The sequence below is a fragment of the Solea solea genome, chromosome 13 (genome assembly GCF_958295425.1).
Source record: "Solea solea chromosome 13, fSolSol10.1, whole genome shotgun sequence".
In the NCBI taxonomy this organism is placed as follows: domain Eukaryota; kingdom Metazoa; phylum Chordata; class Actinopteri; order Pleuronectiformes; family Soleidae; genus Solea; species Solea solea.
Genome location: NC_081146.1, coordinates 13166003 through 13192416, shown reverse-complemented (window position 1 = coordinate 13192416; position 26414 = coordinate 13166003).

Genomic DNA, 26414 nt, shown 5'->3' with positions numbered 1-26414 from the left:
CTATGAATCGCTAAGATTTTAATCCACATCGTCACCTGTGATTGACCAAATTCTTTATAATCTGTCATACCACAGGGTTTTAACATACAACATCTAACGCGGCTATGTCTTACATCTTAAAACAAAACAAAACACCGCTCATATTTTTTCACTCAAGGTTCATTTCAAAGAGAATATCAGTGCCGTGAAAATCTTAGTAGCTGAGTTGAGCTTGGCAGGAAGCCTTGGCTGTCACTGTTCAGGAAGCAACAGCTCTATTACCCAGCTAACATAAGCTTTCTGGGCATTTATACAGTCGCCCCATTGACTGCAGAGACTCACTGGGCTGAAATGCATTTGTTGGCAGGCAGCAGTGTTAGACACAAAAGCATGGTTGGGTGTCAGCTTTTAATTGTAACTGTCTTGCAGAATGGGTGTTGTTTTAATATCCTGTATAGATTTTTATGTAATACACTTACTTGTGCAAGGCAGCCCCGAGCAAGAATCAATTCAGCCCAAAGGATCCCCGTCCTCCTCCCCTTTTGTTTAAAGCCAATCTTGTTTTAATGATGCATGAAGAAATATTCAAGCATTGACATTTCACTGTCAGGTTTCTTTAGAAAAATCAATTAAGATAATACAGCTTTGACCCAGTTATCCAGTTAATGCTTATTAGGGATGTAATATGATTTACTGTCAGCATTTATAATTCTTTGCATCTCATCCCATTAGCCCTGTGACTGTTTCATAGAGTGCCGTACAATGGTCACTTGTCGGAAACTGCAGCTCCAACAGCTGATAAAATGGAGAGGGAAGGAGTAATGACATTGATTGGGATTGGTGGGCAGGTTAAATGCGCGGGCCTGAGGCAGTCACATGCTCCACGTCTCTGTGTCTCTCTCGCATTCACTCTGTCTCGCTCTTTTTCAACCTTTACACAACCGGATGCTAAATAATGCCCGACTTTGTGATCACACATTTTCACCATCAATACCAACAAGAATATTTATAGCTGTGTAACAGAGTTACCCATGTCGTTATCTGCTACCTTTCACGGGAAGGAAGTTTATGAGATTCAGTATATAGTTCCACTCTGTCCCTTACTCTACATGCCAGTCAGTCAATAACAAAAATCACAATCGCCAAATATTTAAATAGTTTTTTGCTCCCCTTACATTTATTTTTACATGGATACAAATTATTATTATTATTATTATTATTGGCTGAATACTGAATCCCCCGGAAGTGAGCATTCACTGTACATTAGAAATTAAATTTAAGAGAAATGTCAAACTGAAACAAGATAATTGTGGATAATGTTATCCACTAGTTAAAAAAAGAAGAAGAAGAAGAAGAAGAATTCAAACATGAAATATTGTTGAGGAAAAGGGGAAATAAATCAAAACATGCTGCTAAATTAGTATTGCTGTGCACACCAGGAACAGAAATGTACCGTTTCCTGAGGGGGAACTGTCAAAGATCACTAATGTCTCAATAGCAGAAAATGTTAAACCTGTTTTCCATGGGTAAAAGCCCCTTTTTTTTCTCACCACTTGAAGAGCTGTCATTCTGTGTTGTAACGACTAATTGCTGTGTTGGAAGAAGGAAGTAAGTCTTTAAGTCACTGTTTCTGAACCTTGTTCAACTTTGTGGCATTTCAAAACTGACAACAGTGAACCGAGAGAGCTGCGACGTCACTACGCTTAACATTAAAGGGATGACATTGCCCTGACATCTGGGGCTGACAGAACAAGAAATATTGGGAGTGTACAGGATTCTGTTCACAGGTTTCCTCATCGCTGCTTGCTCTTAATACGTCCCCATCAGCTTTGTGAGATAATATACACATATTTATATTGTTGTGGGATTTTTCTTTTCCCCAACGTGTTTGCACAGCCAAACATGCAGGTTAAAGATTTATTGTCGCTTCTAGTATCCAGAGTGTGTATTGTTTGTGTTTTTTTTTTTACATTTAATGCTGTAAATGCCTGTGACGCTGTAATAAATTGCAGGAAAAATGAATCTCCTTCAAAATATATTGAGGAAAGCAAGAGGCCTGATTTTTGTCAAATAAAATATGCCTCAGTTACACAGATTGGCATAAGAGATAAATAGTGTACAATAAAAAAAAAGACAAACACAGTTTTGTGTGCGCGTGTGTGTTTAAACCTTAACATGGATTTTTTGAAATAAAAAGGACACGTATACAGTTGAGAATACTACAAAGCTCTAAATGCAGTGTTATAGAAACAAAAAAAAAAGCTGTGGCAAAGTGTACAAAAGATGCCTGTTGTTTTCATTTAAAATAAACTAAATCAATTACAATGCTTACAACCAAGGAATATGAAACTTGCATATTTTACCCGACCTGTGTGAGTGAATCCCTAACCACACTCTGCTTTAAACTGACTCCTGTTTCACTGCTGCTTTGTCTTTTGCTTTACTTCTGCGGTTATGAGCCAAAAAAAAAAAGCAAAAGAAAAAAAAAAAAAAAAAAAAAAGCCCACATCCGTCTCGCTACCTACATAAATGCATATCGGCAATCCACTGACACAAAGCCATCATCTGCCTGTGTGTACAAAGCAGCAGCAGCCACTTTGGATCCTGAATCTCAATGGGCTCATAGTGCCTCTAACGCCCATCTGTTCCAAGCCAGCCAGTGAACCACTAAGCAGCAAACTTTGATCCCCATGTAGATTTTCTCCAAACCCATCCGGATTTGCCTGCCCCTAAAGAGCCACTGTGAGGTTGCCCTGGAGTACAATTTCTAGATTCATTATGAGTGTGGGCGGCAACCTTTGTATTCCCCAAAGCACAGTTGTGTGCAGACAACATATTGCTATTTGGTAGCATAAAAGCCTAAGTCATTGTTCATTGTTGGTTCATATATCACACGCAGCTCTGTAACGCAGAGAGAGCAGAGCATTTGCCATGAAATATTTGTTTTTAACAGAAACTATTGAAAGGTGTACCTGCTTCAGCATTATTCATAGTTGACCTTAGCACCTATTTGTTTAATCTTTTCATGTTGGTTTATTGGAGAAAGGTTATGTTAGTCTGTTATCCACAGATGACTACATGCTGGCAGTAAATTATAGGTTTGATCATGGCTGCCTTCAAATATTATTTATTATACATGCTATTATGTTATGTCTTATCTTCAGAAACTGCTAAAATAAATATAATTTTTGCTGAAGATAAGAAGTAACATAATAGCATGTATAATAATGATAATAATATTTATTACATACATATGTAATACAGATGATTCCATAAATAAGGGGAAATGTGGATTTAAAATGAAACAATTAGCACAGGGATACTTGCATGTGGCCACTATAATGCAGGATTTCTTACATTTCACATTTATTGTTTTTGGTTTGTTTGGGGAGGGTCAACTCATTTTACAAAAAATATATATTATTTTTATAGAATATGTGCTTGGTCAATTGGTGACAGGCAGACATTAATTCTAAAAATCACAATTATGTAGAAAAATGTTGACTGATGAAAAAAAAAGAAGCAAAAAAAAAAAAAAAACTTACACAATGACACCTCCACATTTTTTTTTTTTTTCGGGTTTTAGAGACATGGCAGCGACATTAGCATTGGTCATTAGTGGCAGACACATCCGCGGAGTGTCGAATACAGAGGCTCATATGCAGACCCTATTTGGTTACCTGTGTGACAGGCTTGTTCGGGACACCAGAAACAGCTGTCCTGGCCTGTGTGAGCCGAAATAATTAGGCCTGTCATCTCACTGCTCTGATTTCCCCTTCAGCCCGCTCCACAAAATGCTAATATTTTGCTTTCATTGTCACATTCACCTTGACACGGATATTGCCTTGGCGCATAACTGGATGAGATGACTCTAAATTTGCATTGTTCGTTCTAATAAATTTGCCTCCTCTGTACCTCATGGCAGGACCCATCAGATAAAGTCTCCCGGAGTGTCATCAATCATGGCCCAGGCTGACAGACGGCTTTCGCCTTCATTTGTTACATAGAGGAACATGCTTAATTATTTGTACTGTAATTAGTTGGGAAAATGTCAGGAAATGTCAACTCTCTGTTCGCTGTGGAAGGGCTCTGCTTGAAAGCCACAATGACTGAAGTGTCATTAATGCCACGTAACAAGACGAGGATCAGCTGGGGGGAGGGGGTGGTGGGCGGAGGGCGGTGGTGGGGGTGGGCGCTTCTTAGAATGTAATCATGGAGTTAGAGGGAGACACAAATCAGCAGTGCTAGCTAGCATGATGGGCATCTTATTAGCCAAGCAGCCAGCCTGCTGCATTTTTCAACCACATCTTGTTCCCCTCCACTTTTCTCACACTGGCACGAAATAAAGGCAGCAAGTGGGAAAAAGAAATGAAGTCAAGTAAACAATTCCGGCTTCCCACTCGCTGTCAAACCAGCCATACTTTGCTATGTTATATTGCCTGTCATAAACAGGCATTATGCCAAAGACAAAAACAATGGAGAGGCTTCTCACTTGAGCCCTCCTTGCTAAAGCAAAACTTTTACAGTGCAATTAATAGCGAGTCGAACTGTTCCCACAGATATGTTATCATTTGAGTGGAGTTAACAGGCTCATTATCTGTCAGCACAATAACAACATAATGGTCATTTCCCCTGAAGCCAAGCCCATAATTTCATCACATTCTCTTGCTTTAATTATATAAAAACTGTTATTTATTGCAGAATTAGAGGACAAAGTCATTAAGTAACCTTCACAGCGCATTATATCACTGCTAATTATTGCATTGAGCTGCTAGCATCTGTGGAACACATATTTTAGAGCCTATTTGTTTTTTTAGTGACAATTGGCTAATGTGTGAGGACAGGCCACTTGAAGAAATAACCAAAAGGAAAGGTAATTTACACTTGTTTGAAAAAGGGAGGGGGAGACATAAGCTAAAGGGGGGGAGAAAAAGAATCCCATAAGGGACATCTTTTGTTTTGGAGGAAAATATGTAGCATTATGAGGTCCCGTGGGGGTTTCAATGGCCATTCGTCTTTTCAAGGCCTCGCAGTGGGAGTGTGGCAGAGCAAGGCTCAGCCCACTACCTTGCCCACCGACAGGCACTGATGGTCATCCAAGAAGCTCCTTAATTAGCCTGCAATCTGGCAACGACCCGTGTTCCTGAGATGTGGCAGCCCTGTTTAAATATGATGCCAGATGCAGTCCCACCTTCAGCATGTCATCTCATTGTCCTCGGAAGCCAGGGGGAGAGAGAGAGGAAAGGAAAACGAGAGAGCACAACATCCCACAACACAGCATGTGTTGTGGGATTTTGTGCTTATTGCCTTGTGCTTATTCTCCTTCTACCTTGTTTCTATTTTGCTTTCTGCTTTTCAGCGAGCAGCTTTGTTCTCGCTGTGGCACACCCAGCTGAGAGAGAGACTCCCCTGGAGACCTGAGATGACCTCGACTTTGAGAAGTGATGCAGTTTACATTCAAAGTATTTACCCAATTATTTCACTGTCCTAAATTAGCACCATCGCTGTGGAATGGATGTATGATATGACGCATATTCACGTTGCCAAACATAAACAGTGATAGTATGGGTAACACTGAGAGATACATGCATGTAAATGTGGATCTACGTTGTTGTCAAACTACTTTTGCTCCAAAGATTCACACAAAAATGGTTTATAAACCACTGGATTTAACCGTATAGCTTAGATCACTTTGTATTGGGCTGGTGCCATGTGAAAAAAAAAAACATCTCGAGAACCAATGTGAGAAAACCCATTAAATCCTATTGTGTTTGACCTCCTTTTATAAGACACACAGTCCAGTACTTGATATTGGACTAATCTGTGATTCAATATGTAGAGCAAGCGCAGGCATTATCTGAAATGGTGTAAACATGTCCCAGAGCCATCTAAGATTCCCTTCTTATAATAGTTTTATTTCAGGATATATAAATACTGGATATGCTGTAATTCTAACAGCAGCCCATGTTCAGCTTGTTTGCTCGTGTGCTTCCTCCCGGATTTAAGCCGTCACAGCACACAACTTTGTGTTGCTGCGCGCGTAGGATATGTGGATAAGCTCAGAGGACTGACTTTTTATAGACAAGTCAGTAGAACTCTTTGATGCCAAATCTAAAGCTTTCCCATGTCCGCACGTGCTGCATCTCCCTTTCAGAAAAGAGCATTTCATTAAACGAATAATTCATTTTTTCGAGATTAAATGACAACGCAGTCATAGAACAGTGTGTGCATTTGTAGCCGTGCTGATATAGTGCATATTTTGAATGGTGTTTGGGTAATTAATCAGCTGTGCACAGACGTGCGTTACAGTGTGGGACCGAGGCAGCCAACAGCTTGGGTTGGATGTTGTTTTTGGAAGGAGTTTTGATTTAAAAATATGTTGTGTGTTGTTAAAGCTATGTTGTACAAAACCCAACAAAAAAAAGAAAGAAAGGTAATTGAGATGCTTATGCGGAATTTCTTCACCGCATTATGTTGAATATTGCCATTCCTTGGATTTGGAAACCTGGGTAAATTTCAGACAGATCATCCATGTGCCACAGAGACTTATCTACAGGGACAAATGACATCAGCTTGAAGTTTGCATCTGGAAACCTCATTCATTTGTTGCCGCCTGTATGGAGAGGGGAGATAATCTAATCAATTTTCAGAGGAAGAAAATAAAGATTCAAAAACAAAAAGGAAGAGGTGGGGGATCGGATATAATGCTAAGGAACACTGAGAAATATCCAATTGTCTCAGGAAATGTAAAATGCCAAAGCCTCTTAGAACATTGTAGGTCTTTATTCAGTAATACATTATCATGCATATTTCAAACAGGAAGATTACTAAAATGGAATTGTGTGTCTTTCTGTTGTATGTCTTTATAATTACACCTTGAAGCCAGAACTGAGGTTTTTTTTTTTTCCCCTCCCTTTTTTCCTCCATATTCATGAAAAGCAGACTTGTAATTTGATAAAGAGAAGCTTGTGTTCTCAACTTCATTCAAACAGCATCATGGCGCTGTATTAAAGTGGGCATCTGTGTTCTCGCGGCATTAATCTCTTCAAGCACATTCCAGCTGCTGTGATGTGTGAGAGGGAGATAAGTCTTAAACAGTCTAATGCTAAGCAAACCAGACAACTCTATTATTGGCCTCATAATTGCTTAATTAAACTTTTGTCACTAATCATTATGAGGGCAATAGAGCTGTTATACAGGCTTTCTGTCGAGCAGGGGGAAAAAAAAAATCAATAAACTGTGTTGGGGAGCTGATCCCCCATCTCTCTCTCTCTCTCTCTCCCTCTCTCTGTCTGTCTCTCTCTCTCTCTCTTTTTGTCCTCCACAAATGAAATTCATTGCTGCCGGTTAGTGATCTGTCGGTCTGGAGCTCGACTGATATGAGCTGCCATCACCATTTGAATTGAGGGGTATTCAGTAGCACATGAATATGAACAAATGGCAAACATAAATCTCTTGCATGAAGTACACCTTCTATCCCTTTATTATGGAACAATTGACCCATCTAAAATGAATTCTAATGCCAGGGAAAGCATTTAGATTTAAATTACACCATGGGTCTCCTGGACCTGAGAGATGACGGCATAAAAAAGATTAATATGCTAATTATTTTTCCCCTCCCCTCTCTTTATTCCCCTTTTCGACATTTGCGTAGGGTTATTTTGAGCCTTGTAAATAAGATGACTGTTTTGTCAAGGAATGACTGTGAGCCTCTTTTCCGTAAAGTATGCGTTAGATCACTGACTTGCATCTAGCTATGGCATTATCTTTATTGTTTGTTTTTTTTACTAGCTAGTGGATTTTTTTTTTTTTTTACCTCCTTGAAACGCCTCATAAAATTTGTGTTTAGACGAGTCTGTTCAATATACAAATAATTATCCTCTCACTGCTGACCCAGAAAGTCCATCAGATGCAAAAAAGAACATGATGCAGATGCAAATTACAGCTTCCTCGCTATCTCTCTCTCTCTTCCTGTTTTGAAATGTTTAGTGTCCCTCCAGAGCTGTAAGAAGCTGCTTTAGATGGGCCATTACAGGGGCCACTGTTCACTGCAAGGTTCTGCCAAACGATCACAGTTTAAATTATGTTGGTTTTCATTTCCTTTAATTGGCCTGGCTTTGAAAATCCAACTTTTAGCTTTGAATGTGTTGCCATAGGCAGCCAACTGGCAGGAGCGCAATAGGGGCAAAAGCCTCATTTCATAATTTGTAGGCACTTTAAAGTTGGCTAAGCCACAACAGCAAATTGAATAGTGTCCAAACTGTAAGACAGGAAAAGTGCTTTTTTGACTGTGCATCACCATGAGAATACTTGACGGCGTAGCGCAAGATGTGCTTTATCTTGCAATTGACTTACAAGCCTCTGCCATGCTTGATTGGTCCAAGATGCAAGTTCAAAGTTATTTCAAAGTGGCAACCTATACAAAGGCTATTGTCCAAGAACGGTCACAAGCTTCAAGAATCATGACTGTGCAAATGAGTCGTTGTCTAGAGTCCAGACTATCCTCTACAGTTACAGTTACAGCCTCCATAAAATGGCAGTATTTATGCTTTAGGTGTACTACTTCCACACCCCAAAATATAATATATGAAAAATCCGGCTAACCATTATCATCAATGTAAAATTTTATTACTAAGATACAACAATCTTAGGTCCTCTTAATGAATGAGTAGTCTGGTAATAATGTACAAAAATAATTGTTTCTGCTTTAGCTGAAGAAATGGGCATCCCATTTTGAATATACTGGAAAAAGCACCACAAGCTAATATGACTAAAATATCACACAGCTTTTAATGATTTTACTCTGGAACACCAATTATTGTATTGCAAAACTCCTAATGAGAAATATTAATTATAACAAAAGGGCGAAGTTATACTTGGTTAGTCTTCAAAACTTGAAAAAAAAAGGGAAAAAAAATACATTATTTAATAAATTAACTTCCATCATGTAATGAATGGCATCACTTTCTGCATTTCAGCTAAGAGACTGTTAATGAATTGCTTCGAAAGCATCTGAAGACCGACTTAATTACAGAGCCCACAGTTCTTGCATTATTATGCCATATATCCCCAGCTGAATACAATTCAGCAGCTAGATAAACAAATTTCATGGCAGCCTTTATGGCACTACTTTCTGGCCAACCATTGATACCAATGTTTATTTGTGGTGCTGCGTGAAGCGTGGAAGGCATGAAAATGTGGCATTAAAAGTGAAATCCTTCATTTTCATCTCATTAAAAAAAAAAAAAGAAAAAAAATGCGTAGAGAAAAAAAGAGAGGAGCAAAATGCAAATACAAAACCATCAGCGCGTACAATACTTACAAGTCTTCCATATTCCTAGAAATGGTTCATTATGTAGTGAAGTGAACGAATGAGGTAAGAGAGAAGTGGTACGATGACAGACAGTACATGGTGACTGATTTAAAATTGCTGGTTTCTGGAGTCATTGAACTGGAAAATGCCTAGTTACCAAATGATGTTTAGACACAACTGTGGATAACACTCCGCCATAAGGCCTCAGTTGCGTCCTTCTAACCCTCCGTTTGAAGTCAATTACTTGAAGTGATATTTTAGTTCTTATTTCCTCTTCATCAAATCAAGGCATAGTGTGTCAGTACAGACAGTATGTGAGTGTGGGCTTGTTTGCAGCTGCAGTCCTTCTATCCTACCCACTAAAACACATACAACAAGACACTTCCTCTCCATTTGGTGTGTTTGTGTGTGTTTATGAGTTATGCACCCAGGGTAATACCGAGTACATTGGCGACAATGCCCACGCCCTGGGGCCCCGCCATGCCTTCTTACACCTCTCATTTTCAGTCTGGTGCCCTAAACCTTTGTTTAAATATCTGTTTTTGACTCAAATAATACAAGTCTGCGGACAGCTGTATTTTACACAAATCCTATAAAATTATAGGGGGGATGAAAGTCCAGAGAAAAGACGGAAGTCTGTGCTTTGTTTTGCTTTTTGCTAAGGTCCTCAACCAGATTTTCCCTTATGATATTATTTTCTGATGAATATGTTAAGATGTTGATATATATTATTATAATCATATTATTTTGGGTGACAGATATTGCGTCAACAGTCCTATAAAATGTCTATTCTTTGCAATTGTTTAACATTATTTCAACGACCATCCATTTCATTCACAACACACTTTTCTTCTTCCAACTGCAGACATACATCTATTGTCAAACAGTGCTGTTGCTTCAAAATGTAAAGGAAGGGACTAAAGTTCCTCTAAAGTACAATACACAGAGGTGGAAATCGCTTAATAGCACGTTTGTTTCTCCTCTAATCCTTGAGCATTCTTTAAAAAAATGCTCACTCTGGAGTGAAACATATAATTGGTAGCTTGTCAGCTCACAAAGGTATACCCAGGTTTTTGGTTTGATAGAAGTAGCCCGGTCAATTAAAATAATTATAGTATTTCTGTGATAACTGCAAGGTCTGGGTATTTTAGAACATTTAGGGATTTGCAGCTGCACATAATTGGAACTGTGAAGTCCAACTCCTCCTCCTACTCTTTTCTTTTTTTTTTTGTTTTTTAAAGCAACTGATTATATGGAAGAGCACACAGTCATTAGGTGAGGGTTACCTTAATGTAGTGTTCCACAGGTTAGCACCAAACATGGATCACAGGCCAGGGGTCCCCACAACTATGTGTTTCAGCGTCACTTTTTTTTTCTCTACCCTCAATGTCAAAATATCCTGGAATTTGGTCAGAAGTGACAAAAACCACATCATTACTTGATGATAACATGATGGAAACTACATAACTACGTAATTTGATGTAATAGTTATGTATTTTTGTATCATTCTGAAACAGGCTTTCGTAAAGCCAGTCTGTTAAGTTGCTGGGAAGTCATCTAGCGCCACTGCGAACCCCCATCGGTCACCATCTCGCTCGCGTAAATAATCACCAACCCAAGCAACTTGTTCTGCGTTAGCTTTTGTGAATTCACATTCCTCGACAACCAATGTGAGCCTATGGCAGTCCCATCACAACCAGCCTGGTCCAAGGCCTGGCTCATGGTTGAGCTGTAAGCGCCAATGGCAAGCCAGCCATAACACTAGCTACAGTTGGAGCGATAGCCCCATTTTCATTGCGGGGTCAGCGACATAGCCATATTGTTAAGATGATCGTTCTGCCAGCCTTCTGTCATGGCTGATGTGGCTGGGGCGCTTGGCTTGATAGTGGCTGCCTGGAAAGCGGCTTTGCTGTAGGCAGCACCAAGGCTTTAAAACCCTTATTGTCTGTCTTTCCCCCCGGCTAGCCCTTTTCTCCCTCTGTTCCCTCTGTAGGATGGTCTGGATGCAGACGGGGAACGAGAGAGGGAGGCAGCGAGGGAAAGAAGGTGGGAAGAGCCAAGCGCATTCAAGAGCCTGGTCCAATGTATCATGATCAGTATAGAGTTTTCACGGCAGCTATTGCCTGCATCCCACATCATTGTTCAGCTCCTTACTTGCTGGCAGCACTTTCATTTGAACAGAATTTTGACACTGCAGTAGGGAATTCGGCAGATTAAAGGAGACATATTTGGTACACTTCCTTCTTGGCATTTTGTAGTGTTGGGTTGGGGAAGCTGCACATTTTTTTTAAACCAAGACATTAAGTGCTGTAATGTTTTGTATTCAAAACACAACACATTATATCTTAACTACCCATCAGTCCATTTATCAGCGCATTCATCTCTACAGTACATCCAGAAAAACGAGCGCTACAGCTAAATTGGAGCATGTGTGTCTGAGCACGATGGAGCTATAGCGGTGAACTTATTGTGCAGATATGATAATAAAGGACAGAATGGCACCATTAGCCAAGCTACGGCAAGACTTTGCGCGAGCAGCACGTCTCATCAACATGTCCGCGCACTTGCTATGAGAGCACACCGTCCTCTCTATCAGAGCGAGTGTTAGTTAACCCTTCCACATGCCTCAAAGACTCGGAACACTCTCGATGCCTCATCTTTGCGCTTAATGGAGCAGCCAACCACAGCTACCGGGCTCTAACCATTTTTGATTGCCCAAATATTTGCGTAGCAGTGTGCATGCGAGTGCACAAATGCTGGGATTCTTGGAGAGAGTCATTCATTTATGGGCCCCCCCTCTCCTCTCTTCAGCTGCTCCCTGCCTTCCCCAGTAATTAGCCTAGTGTGGCAGCCACCTCTCGCTGCTCAGTCTGGAAGAGACACTTGACACAGCAGACATCAGAGAGATTTTTCAGGAGGCTCTCCCGGCGCCCCAACAGCTCTTAATTAACCACTTAGGTATCCCCACTCGTTCTCCCGGCCGGCACTTTCCAAATGGTAAGGAGGTTCTGTGCCACGGATCTAAACACCGGGGGAAGCGTGCTATCAAAAGATCTGGGTAAATGAAGGCTTGTGTAAATTATTTTTAATGATTCCCTCCTGGCACATCATTATGTTTGTAGTTACACACAGGCACTTCTGAGACGGCTCATCCTCGCTAAGGTCATCAGCAGGACCAACTGTAACTAGCTGCTAGTCTGTAAATGGCTTATTAATTAGTGCTGTGGTTTTACATAGCTGTGAGCTCTGATATATAGTGCAGGGATCGTAATTGTGCGGAATCGAAAATGATGATGATGATGACGACGATAACCCATCTCCAGGCTATTTATGCAAATTGCCTTCTCATATTAGAAAATCATTACCTATCCAAACACTGCAACACTCAGCCTGTGTGAATTACAATGATGGATTTTATGATAATTGCGATTTAATTTTCTCCCGCTCCCTCTCTCTCTTTTGTCTGTCTGGAGTTTGAAAATAATTTGGCCATTGTGAGTGCTATTAATTCTGTATTAGTTAAAGCTGAATGGATGGGTTTATTTAATTGCCACTGAATTAGGATTTGTAAATGATCATCTTTCTGTGAGACAGGGGATAAGTTGTTACATTTCCTTTTTTTTCTCTCTCTCTTCTGTTTTTGTCTTTGTGTAATTTTTTTTTAAACACCATTTGAATATTTTCATGGTCAGGTTTTGCCTGCCAGTTGAAACCATTATTATTATTAAAAGCACAACACCGCAGAGAAACACAGTGAAGGTAGTAATGAACACGTTCTGGATGCCTGCTATTAATATTTGGGAATTTTCAGTTTCCCTGTCCAGGAATGAGATACTAGGAGGGTTAAATTTAATTATCTGCCAAGCTTTGCTCTAACAAGTGCTTTGTAGTTGAGCATTCAAATCTCACTGGAAGTCTTCAGAGAGGCAAAGCCAACTTTGTATGCATGAGGGGAGCAAATACTACAGCAGCCCTCCATAACCTTGATGAAATGTGTATTTCACCTAAGGCTATGAGAGGAGGACATAAAAACCCTGAACCATTGAAACAGGTTTCCTCCCTGACAACTTTGAAACAGCGCCACGGCAGATCAAAAAACAGTTGATGCTTTCGTTTTTTTTTTATCTTTTTTTTTTTTTTTTTGACAAGTTTGAGGTTTACACCGACTGGTCAGTCAGCACCAGGCAAAGAGCACCATGGGACGAAGTAAAGAACACAGTTTATGAAACGTAAAAAAAAAGTAGGGCAGATCTGTGGTAGTGTTTTTACACATGCCACAAGCGGGGGGTCTCCACGGCTCCATGTATCAGTTCACATAGTCCAGCTCAGCAGCCGTCCGATGTCTCTCCGAGAGCTTGTTGGTATGCTGCCTGTATCGAGGCTGCAATCAACATCTGCTAATTTCTGTCTATTAACCGTATTGTCGTAACACACGGTCATGATGTTTTGTTTGTATGGCTGAACTGAGACTTATGACCCTAATCCATCATCTGCTTGTCATATTTTTATGTGTTGCCTCTGCAGTTCCCTGCAGCCCAACACAGGCATATTACAAGGCCCTGTTTAAGTTATTGACCAGCTGCTAGAGCCGTGCCCAGCTGAAGAGGTCATTGTGTTTCTCTCTCTTTTCCCCCTCTCCACTTTCCTCTCAGAATATCACACTGTAGCACAGTCAGTGCCAAGCATAATACAAACCGTATGTCCTGAGAAGCTATCATTTGCCTGAATACTTTAGCAGGCCCCTACATCTTCCCTGACACACACTCACAAAAGTGGACACAATGAGAAGGTTCAACTTTTTTGTTCTCCGCTGACACTGCTGCCACAGTTGTTTAACACGTACTGTGCTTACTGTGCAAGGATTGCACATTTCCGAGTAATCGCCGACTACGTCTGAAAAGCATGAAATGTGTACTCCAACATCCCCATTTAACACAAGTGGAAACAAAGATGGCAAATGTTCATCATTTTAGATTTATGCTATGCAGCTGCTTGAATTTCAATGGCATACTAAACGTGCAATGGTTTCACAATAAACAGCTTTATTAGAATCCAATGTTCTGCCTGTCATGATTCAATGTCACGCACACACCCCATGGTAAGAGTAAGGAAACAACTGCTATTTAAGATATGAACAGTGATTGCTTATGATTTAACACTGAAGCATATACAAGCGAACCCTACAATTGAAATGGATTGTGCGCGAATGAAATAGTATTGTTATATTTTCTAAACTTGTTCTTCAACTGTTGCATCGTTATCAACTTAAAAAAGAATGGATGTCTCCATGTATCAGCCCTTTGTTATATTATTTTTTCAGCAATAATATTCATGTACACCTGTCACTTTCACTGAAGACATGCAATCTGTTATATTATGCAATATATTACCCGTTGTATGTTTGAACTGAATCATAAGAAAAAGACCTATTGTAGCATTTATGATAAATGTTCTTGTTGAAGCGTTTCTGCCCGCTGTCACATGAGCAGACTTGGAGCCTTTCTACATTATGAAATGAATGGGTTTGGAGTAAATGTCCTCTTGAGGACAGTCAACGCATATCACAACAGACTGGAGAGCCTTTCCTTTTCCCTGCTTGACATTGTGTTGATAGACATGGGCAGTATTTTTTCTTTTTAAAGAAAGGGCCTTGTTTATTCTACAGGTAACGATCCAAATCCAGCCGACATTTGCCCCACAGGAAGAGGTGCGCTCACTCAAGTTTGTCGTCTCATTTCTACTGTAAAATCCATTAAGTCCACACACCAAGGAGCTCCTCTTTCCATGCTGATAGTTGTATTTTATTTAATTTAATTTATTAGGAAAAAAAAAATGTAGGATCTTCTCTTAAGAGTTAAACTTTTATATCTCTCTAAAAAATATACTGTATTTATAAGTATTTCTCTAGAAAGCATTACCCCTCTATGACAGGGAGCAACGTTTTCACATGTTTGCTCCCATTTGGAGTGATGTTTTTTTTTGTGTGTGTTTATTTTCTGTCTGTTTCCCGTTTTTGGCAGATTTCTGGTCAGCCATGTGAAATTAATCTGAGAGAAAATAAACAGTGGAGCCCAACAACTAATACAGTTAATTGTCTTAGTGCTTTTCTGGCTGGCCGCTCGCTAACAGCTGGTCGTACCGGCTTATGGCAGCACTTCAGCCTTTGAGATAATAACTTTTGCATCTGCCAAAGAAGTGGCTGTTACTGCCCACAAAATTTACAACTCACAAGTGGAAACACAGACTCCGACAGAATTTTCTATGCACGGGTCTTTGAATTTTATTAATGTAATGCAAACACAGTCCTTCCAACGCATTAAATTGTTGATGTTATGCGAATACACTCCGGAATTGCAGATCCTCATTAACATTATTTGCATGTTAATCTGCATCTTTTTAATTAGTGATATTATTTATGCACATAATTTTCACCCGGTGATGCCAAGTCTCAGGCACATTAATTAATCTACAGAGATGCCAAACTGTTTTTCCTCCACTTTTATTTGTTTACACCGTGTTCTGGATTCAGGGGGAAGTTGGAGGGGGAAAAAGGAGGAAAAAAAAAAATGCCTAAAGATAAATTAAAGTACAAAGACAAGATTAATGACTAAAAGTCCTTTTTGTTTTCATAATTCATATTGTAATATTAGCCAAACGTCACATGTGTATTTTTTTCCTCCTCTCCACTTCCCTCTGAGATCGTTATTCAGTTACTCTACCTTGATGTATTATTAAAATCCATAATGGACTCCTGAGGCTTCCCTTGCTTTTCTTCTTCATTTACAGAATACAGTCAGTGTTATTCTAATCTTCCTACAACACTGTCATGCATAGGCAATGAGCCCCCAGCCCAACCCCACCACCTACCCAGCAGCCCCCATGAGATCATGCACCTCTACACACAGCCACCAGAAAAGCACTTCAGCACCGCGCACAAATGTCTTAAGATGAGACCTCAGCGATGATACCTTATGCAAAGCAGAGAGAGTCGCTGTTGCCACAGACTGGTTTATCAGGGAATGAAAATTAGCTTGAGCAATGCAAAGTAACTATGAGAACAAATAGCCGCCGCTCTGTCGTCGGTTGTACTCGCCGAGACAACTCTGTTTTGTGTTAATTGTTCCATTTGCTGAACCCGGCTCGTTTTGAGCAACAGTGTCTGCAAGTGGCCTGGATCTACAGAGAAAGTGCTAGAACGCAAACTCCAGCCAAAAGGGTTGAAAAGGAGTCACACAATGAGCAGCGAACAGTAAATCCAAGTTATATTGCATGTTGTAACATGTTACAATGCAGCGTAACTTACTAGCATATTATTCGATGTATTCAACATCTGCTCACACAGTATGTGGTGACTCGAAGCCATCATTTGGCTTTTTGTCTTTTGCACTCAGCTGGCAACATGTCCACATAGTGATGACAGATGTTTATGATATAAATCATTTAAAAAAAAAAAATGTCCCAGGCATACCTTTGCTCGGAATTGTCAGTGGACATGATTTAGTCGTGTTATTTCAGCCTGACATCTCAATAAATTGAGTTGATGTTTTGAAATGTTTTCAGCCAAAGTAAAGATGAAAGTTGGTATCATATAATCATAATAATCGTGCTGTAAACAACTTTTCTCAGTATGACAGGCATAATGTGAGGCCATGATCATTCAACTCAAACGTAGGCATTTACAAATAAATACTGAGATATATAATCTGAATATTAGTTGCCAGAATTTTAGAAATGAATATGTGCATTAAAATGATCCATTTGAAAGCACTATGGTATTTGTATTGACCTGTGCTTATTTGTAATAGAAATACAGACTAATTAAGACTTCATTTCGGAAAGTGTTCCAGCATGGGACTTGTGTTAAGCAGCTTTGTATAGTGATATTGTAAAGGATATTAGCCACATCCATTGCTGAACATAAAAGCTGAATAGTAACACTGGGGTGCAATTACATAATGTGGACCCCCAGTCTCGCTGCATTGTTAGCATGTTGTTGGAGACTATCCAAAAAGAGAAACAATCCATCCAACCCTAATAAACGGAAAGCACGTGATTAATGAGACATCCAATGGAGGCAATTCCTTAAGGAGAGCAAAGTGTTATCACCATTAACCACAGTGGTGTCCTGTATATGCAGTACACACTTAAACTTCACTATAATGATAAACTGAAGGAAATACGTGGGTCTAATCAGGAAAAGTTTCTGCAGTTTTGATGTTTGTTTGTTTGTTTTTGTGCGTGTGTGTGTGTGTGTAATTGTTTTTACTCACTGGAGCAAAACGGATTACTTTTTTTTTAGTTGAAAGGATAAATGTGCAGCTTTGTAGCAAGGATGTTCTAAATAATGCATCCTCTGTACAGTGGCTTTATCTGAGTGGGTTGCATGAGGTGCAGTAGCCTGGCTTCTAATGTATGACGGCCTGGAACAATGATTCATAGATCGAGTAACATCTGTGAGCCCAGATAGTGTAGCAGAGAATGTCACAACATGATATCCACAGTTAGATCCATTTCATAATGCACACTAAGTTATGGACTTCATGGCTTTAACATGAAACTATACAGTAGTGTTTTATATCTGAGTTGTGTGCAATGTTAACATGTTTTTTTTTTACTGTCACAAATTACTGTACTGTGGTAAAGAAAACATGAAAATGTGAACCACTGAAAGAGACCAATAAAATGACAAGTTTGGGTCTGAGACATGAATAATTACCCTGATCAAATCTCATCTAAGACCCTCAATTCGCAACAGCTCCTCGTCTTGCCACATGCACATAGTGACTCTGTTATGATAATACCAGTCCTAAGCTCTCAACTTCAGAAGGCGTCTCCTTTGTCCTACCACTTTCCAAAGACAATGAAGTTAGTGACGACAGTGAGGCAAATCCCTCAGAGAAGGTTGTGTGGAATTTACAAGCTTACAATACATTGCCAGTGGCACAACTGATACCACAGGTAATTTGGCATATCATGTCCAGCAACCAGATCCGTTGGAGGGAATGATGAACAAATTAAAAAAAAAGAAAAAAAGACGGAGAGAAAGAAAGAAATCTGGTGGGAAAAAGCCAGACTAAAATCTTGGCATTCCAGTGGCCATTCACATGAAACTGATAAGTCTGAAAAGCCAAAAGACTCCCATTTTTCTTCCCCTTGTCCCCACCTCTGAGAGACTGATGAAAGTGCCTTTTGTTTCTAAAACGTCTGTCTGTTGTGTTAAATTGTGGAATAATTGATATGTAGTGGGGATGTCTCATACTTAACAAAGATCAAACATTGATAAAAAAAAAAAATAATGTATGTGTAGTCAAACTAACTTTCGTTTTCAAGACCTAAAGTCCGCTGCTGACAAAATGGCATTCAACAGACTTTAGTGTGTCGTGTTCTGGGTCAACTCAAAAAACCATTTGTAATTATTGCAGACAATTATGTGAGGAAGTGATATATCCCCCTGTGAGAAAAGCAGGGCGGTTTAAAATTTCTATGCCCAATCTTGTTGCAGTCATTATGGCACTGCACATCAAGATGTCTCCTTGACCCCATTGACAGACTGAACACTGGCCCCACGTTATAATCTACAGGCTTGATTTCCCATGTCAGCGAATGACCCAAATGGATTTTTAATCCTGCACATTGCATATAGTGTTCAGGTGAAAAGTTCCCTCCACCACCCTATTATACTGGGGCAAGTTGGGCCTGTAACCTGAATCATTGGAAAAATAATGTGCTAAGCCCCCAGTACTGTATAGGCGTTACACCACAACAATGTGTTTCTTTCTTTCTGTTGATGCCACGGACTCCTCTTTGATGCGGCTCTGAAATGACTGAGCACCATAGGCTATTTTCTCCCTGTTCAAGCAACTCAATAGCCAGTCTGTCTGGTCTGTTTGTTTTCAGCTAATTGCCTCAAGATCTAATAAGTTGGTGATGATGTACGTCAAGTCACCCGTGACCCCTGCCAAAAGAAATATTATGTCTCACTAAAACTCACCCAGGGAAGGAGCAGGGTCCCCCTGTATCACTCTAAATATGTCTAGCTTCCCAAGCTCCTGGTTTCAAATGTTTGGGTCAGTATGTGTTAAAGTAAGGTCACAAGAGCCCTGTAATTACGGTATCATGCAAGGCATTTAGGATAAGAAGAAGGGAACTCAAGACCTGCCTAAAAGGACGGCGACAGAGATGGCAGAGAAAATGTCAATTCAGGTAATGCTGTTTTAGAAAGTAGAGAAAGTGCAATCAGCGGAGGATTGATGGATAAAAAAGTTAGACACTTGTTTCTCTTTTACTTGAAGTATTTTGAAGTATAATGCTTCCTATCGCTCTTTATTTGTTGTTGTGTTAGTCTGTAATGGCAGATATTTGCTACTTATGGACCATAGAACGTCAACAAATCCAGTGTTTAACATTTAGGAGGGTTTATTTGCAAACAAAAATAATATATACCTTAGCCTTAGATTATGTACTTTAGTCAGTGGCCTTGCTTTGCTGAGGACACCATCTTGCATTGGCAAGTTTGTGCAGCAGCCCAAAAAGACAAACCATTCATGATGTGTATTCCGCCGTTTGAAGTGCAAGCTTACCGCTCAAATACCAAGTTTCCCTGATACACTGTAGGGCAAGGGAAGAATTGGAAGAGTTCTCCTTTTGTTACAATCTCACCATTAAACATCACTAATTTCTTCCACACTGGACCTTGAACAATAATCACTGAAATATATTTACATAAGTAAATTAATCCATAAATTAGGACAATATTTCTGTATGCACCAAAAGTATATATATATATATATAAAAAACACATGTAAAACAAGTATAACTGGCACAGTTCAACTGTTAGTACAGTGTTTAAATGTAGTGCATCCAAACCACCCCATCAAAATGTGCACAAGGTAAGTTTGGAAGTAAATCTAAGCTTCTAAAATCTAAACTTAAAAAGTAAAAATGCATCTACTGACTGATGTTTATGAAGAGAAATAATATGAATGCCAATGCCATTGTGGTTTCTGCACTGACCATGTGTGGCTCATGCATTTTGATTGCATATATCTGTTGGGGTATTTATTTTTCCCCCGGTGAAGTATCTATGATACCCCGCCTCCTCCTCTTTTATTTTCTGAACGACAGACAGCAGTCCAAGCCAAAAAGCCATTTCACCTGCATTAATACATAATGAATAATTTATAAATCCCAATTATTTCGTATCATTTATGCAAAGAGTGTCACACAAGGCATACATAAAGCATTAAGGATGGTTAACCCATAAAGGAATGGGAAACTAGGAGGCGAGTGGAAGGTCACACCTGAAAGTCAGGTTTGTTTTTGTTTTGTTTTTTTTTCCTTTTTTTCTCCAGCTACAGTATCTCACTCACTGTCTTCTGTTCCTGTTATGTCACACTGGGAAAACTGGCGCACTGACCTGCACATTATTGCCCACGACACATAAATATACATATAATATCAGCCAAACACCAGAGTTAATCCAATTTTGCATGATGTGACTGAATCAGTGTTTTGTATGAAACAGGTAAATACACTGAAAGGGAATAATTACGCATCATTTTATATGGTTAGAGGAGACAACAGTGGAGCTTGGGCGGGGACACATGGTGCAATAACAACTCAAATGTTTTGTTTACGGACAGCAGCTCTCTAGATGGTGAGTTACCATGAATTCAACATCACATTGCATTGTTGGGCTAACATAGTACTTGCTTTTGCTATGATCTCCTTATCTAAATAAATGCAATTATGTTTGGGTTTGCAGCAGTTCTTCCCAGTAGATGGACCCACCCCCCACCCCCTTGTCACTGACTATCTCCCCCACTAATCCTGTCTTAGAAGGGTCTCTGTTAACAGGGATAAGGCATTGGCCTGGTGTCCTCGACTAGTAAGCTAAAGCTTATGTACAAAATGCTATTCAAGAGGCACTGCCTGCAGCTATTGGAACTACGTAGATGTCCATATCATTCAGCCAGCCTAAATATGGAGAAATTTAGCCATGGCTAAATCTCGGAGACTGATGTGGACATGTTCGCTGATAAGGAACAGAGGCCAAGGCGGGGGTCTTTTTTTGGAATCAAACTGATGCATTATACATTCTGGAACAAGATCTGGTCTTTTCTAATGACAAATTCATTAACTCTCCAGAAAACCACTGTTGAAATCCCGTCTGCCTTGTCTGTGCTCTGCTGTGCAGCCAATCATAACGCTCACGCCGCTAAATCAAACAAGCATGCAGCAGAAAGTCTACATCGTGTCCATAAAAATTTGTGCCCCATGACCACAAGGCCCTTGTTTCAGTTTTAGCAGCAAAGTAACTAATAACTGTCAATCATGTATATAGTGATTGAATGGTGTTCATTGTTTACGGCGTCGTGTGGTAATGTCAAATACCCCACGCTGCAGTATGTGTGCCTCTCATAAACAGTTAGCTGAAAGTTAAATCATTATTAAGGGTGGTGTTATTGACCCCAACCTCTTCTGGAAAGGCAAAGTGCTTGACACTAAGCCCCAGACAATTTTCTCCCTCTGGTGTGAACAAAATATTTCTCAGTTTCACACATTTGGATGGATTAAGCTTTTAACACTTGGTGAAATCCTGCACTTATCCCACAAACACTTGTGAAGTGTTTGTGAGCATGGATCTATATTAAGTGTGACTGGCCAAGATCCACAAGACCGGAAAAGGCACCACATCTGTTCCAGGGCACGGTGACTTTGAACAATACTCACACTGGTTTGCAATGACAAATGGCCAGTAAATGGTTGGTTTCAGATTTTAAGGGAATCGTTTCCTGCAACAATCCCAGCAGACATTCACACATTTGTAGTAAAGCTATAAATCAACGCATTACAGAAATCGGAGTTTTGAGAATGCATCTCAAAGGCAAACCCACATACTACTCATTTGTTCTCATACACGTTGAAAGCGTTTCAAATGTACCACAAAAAAAAATAAAAATCATCGGTAGCTTTGTGTGTTTGTCACTTACATTCCCATATTTTTTTTATTTCACATGCTCTGAGCCACAATAATACCACTTTGACGCGCAATCGTCAGCGATATGGAGAGATAACGTGCATAGGACGAGCAGGCTGCATTTAGATATGTGGCCATCGTTTGCAGTTTCACATGATTGGTAAATAATAACAAGGGTTAATGGATTTCATATGGTATTCAGTCTCACTGTTGCCGTCACCTGATGCAAGAGTACATGCAACCTTGCCCTCCAGGACGGGGAGAGAAGTCTGTCAATCACCCAGAGCTCCCTGCAGTACACGTCTCCATGACACACACACACACACATGCATGCATGTACTGTACATCTAAATATACAGCTTTCATCCACCATACCAAGAAATCGGATTGATCTTTAAAATGATCTGGCAAGGACCACAACTGAATATGTAGGCCTAATTTCATCAGCAGTTTGCATTTATTATGATATAGGACAATAGATCGTATATTAAAAACATAATTTCTAATTTTCTTTAAACTGTTTGAATGAAAGTCTATGGGAAAACTATCCTAAACCTTGTCCTGAGGCGTTAATGGTCTCAATTGCTAGTTCTGGGTCTTCTTCAGTAGCACATTATGTCAATTTTGTAAATTATGTTACGATTTAGAGGACAAAAGATGTGGACACCAGTGTGATTGACAGTTATTGTCCAATAGGGGACTGGTTTTAAGTGACACCTCTGATTTGCCAGTTTGCAAATGTCAACATGGCCCCGGCCTAATCGCAATTTTTGAGGCTTCAAAATGGGAGTTCAGATTCTTGTTGGTGACGTGGCAAAAAGGTCTGCCACTTATACAGGACCGCTCGGCATAGTTTGCACAGTCCTGCTGAGCATTTACACGTTCTGGCATGAGGGAGAATCAGATGTCTCACACCCTTGCTCTACCGTGTTTTCATAGCGACTGCTGCTTCGGTAATTTCTGGACTAACATATACTTTTTTCGCACGCAGCGCGGTCGTGTATGACGATTAAGATCTGCTGCGATGAAACATAGTCTGCTTGAAGCTGTTTTTCATTATGACCGGGCCCAAATCACCAGGCAATGTCATTATGACCAGCATTTTAAGACACAATTGCACTGTTTTGGGGGGGGGAAAAAGTGAAAGACGGGTATAAAATGGTGAACCTCTTTTTTGCCTGAGACTCAGACAATGCAGGCATTGTAAGAATGAAGACAAAACTATCCGCTCGTACCTTGCATCAGCTTTACGGTTCTCTGCAAAAACATAGAGTTGCTATTCCAAAACTTCCCAAGCTCTATTAGACGCCAAGTCACCAATTTCCAAGCATCACGGCTACCAAACCATCCACATAATCTCAATCTCATGTGTTTCATAAAGTTCAACAATCAAATACTGCTATTTTTTCAAGACAGACAGAGGGTCAGACAGCTCTCCACTGTAAGCAACTCCATTCACTGAGGTCCACAATTTGTCTTATATTAGTTAATGGCCCCAGATTCCTGTGCCAAGCTTAGATGCTTTAGCCTTTGTATGGCCTCATCTCATCTCTCTCTCTCCATCTCTTGCTGTCTCTCCCCAGCGTGCTATAAGTGTATTCCACATCAGACTGAATTATTGCCTAGTTGTTAGTCTATTGGCTGCCGTTCCAATTTGTGCTACAAAAAGACACGAGATTTGCATTACACTCATTTCAGGCGCTTGCCAAAATATCTCACATTAGTTTCAGCTGGATGTGTGAATTATTGTTCAAATTTGATGAGCTTATAATGCAAATAAAGGTCACATCAGAAATTTCCAGATGTGCTTGTGTCAATGGACGTGAGCACATTTGGAGAGCAAGGATACAATTCAAACAGCAATGTGTTAGGATTCTGTCACGCTAAACTCATCCATCAAAGTGCATGCTTTCAAATAGCCGGCGAGCGAGAGCAGCATTCAAAATTGGAGGAGCCTCTGTCAAAACATTTTATCCCTTGTCTTTACAACCCACAAAAAAAAGGTCATTGACATAAAAAAAAAGCAAAACACTTGAACCTGCTCAGAGCGGGGCCTTTTCTTTATCTCAGCCCAGCATCCCAGCAGCGCTTGAGGGAGGTAGCAGGCAGCAAACAAGCAAGAAAGAAAGGAAGGCATGGATGAGGCAGGCATAAAATCTGCATGCTGGAAGAAACAAGATGGACATAAAAGATGGACTAAATTGCAGAGAGGATTTTTCTTGTCAAAGGCTAATGGAAACATTTCCCCACAACACAGAGAGGGGAATGGAGGCTCCATTATCACAGCTGAGCAGACGGAGCTGGCAGCTATTCCAGAGAAGCGCTGAGATGTGCACACTGGCCCGGCTTAGCGCCCTCAGCCAGCCCCTCAGGCCTCCACCTGAGTAATCTGTGTCAACAGGTTCCAAAATGCCCAGAAGAATCACATAAACAGAGGCAGCGGGGAAACTCTCACAAAACAATTGTCCCTATGTTTGTTTTCATCTGCTCTCTCCCAATTTTTTGCCTTCACTTGAACCTTTTAATTAAGTCACAGCAGCCTCTAACCTCACGGATTTCGGTTGTACCTTGAGCACTGAAGACTTGGATGTTGTTTGCTGGAGGAATCTGTCGCGACTTCCTTTTGTGAAATCACTCCTTTTTGGCTCGTAGCATCACCTAAGAGGAGACAAAAAAAAAAAATACAAGTTAAGTCCTATACCTATATGCAGTGACTATAGTCCCATTGTTTAAATATATATATATATATCCATGTCTCATGAGATTGATTTGGTGGGAGCACTTTTCACTGACAAGTCCTCAAGGTATTTGCGAGGCATTTGCATGCTCCCTGACACCCTACGTGCCCCAAGGACAGTGCCAAGCCTCGCAGTCTGTTGGGGCCAAATCTGGATTTGTCAGTTACTGATAAGTAAACAGGAAAAATATGTGGAGATAAAAACAGATGATGAAGGACAGGATGACTTTTCAGATCCCGAGCTGCCATTTCACAATGTCAGAAACCACCACATCGCTTCCACTAAGTGAACTGGATGCCGCCGATCTAATAGGACAAAAAAAAAATGCAGGCTATATAGGACTACATAATCAAAAACAATCCTCATGCATAATGGTAAACAACCAAGTTGAATAAGAGAGATGGAGGAAAAAGCCCATCTGATGACTTGTTCATCTCATCTGCCTGTCTTCCACTGGAAGTCATCCATTTATAATAAGGCAAGCTGATAAATGTTTTAATAAACTTATTGCATAATTCATCTTTGGCAGGCCTAGTTTTAATTGACTTATCGCGGAATTGTACTGAAGATCAAAAGTCTGATTAAAGCGATGTACAGTATATTTTAGTGCCCCCATGGTTTTCCCCCAACACCATGTTTCAAAAAAAAAACATCAGAAAAAAAAGTGTGTTGTGAAATGCAATCAATTATTCACCAAGATAATTAATTAAGTGATTGATTTGTGGATTACTTTTGACAACGTTGATGTCAGAAATACTTTACGTTGACTGATGACACGGAGGACTGTATAATGCTTAAAGGGCGATGGGGCAGTGACACAGTGCAGAGCGTTCAACAAAAGTGTTCTCACAGTCTTCAGTCCTTAGCTGGTCTCCCCAAAATGTAATTCACTAATTATTTTGAGGAGCAGCAACATTGACAGATAAGACAGTATTCACACATTGTGGTTATTTGACACCTAATTTCACAGCTCTTAATAAGGGGTTCTCTGTGTGTGTGCCCTGAGTTCACGCCGTCTCACAGCTATAATTATCTTGTCTCGCTATCTGACACTGCATTGTTTAACCTCGACACAGTGGGGATTCCACATGACCTCCGACAGCCAACAGTAGCAGTGCAGTTTTTTTTTTTTAATATATATAATTAATCCTACAAAAAAATGACCTGACATAAGTGCACGTTTAACAGGTTTTGTTTATGTCTAACACATTCCTTTGTCCTGAACCCGTTTGAAATTGATCAAAAGTGTTTGTGTGTGAGTGCATGTTACAAAGTGCTTGGAGGACATTTGAGAAGCTTGCTTTTTGCACCACAAGTTAGAGGAAGGTTGTATTGTTTTTGTTTCTCAGTGAAGATAAACATTTCCAGAAAATATAAATATCAGTAAAGGCAAAACAATAAAACA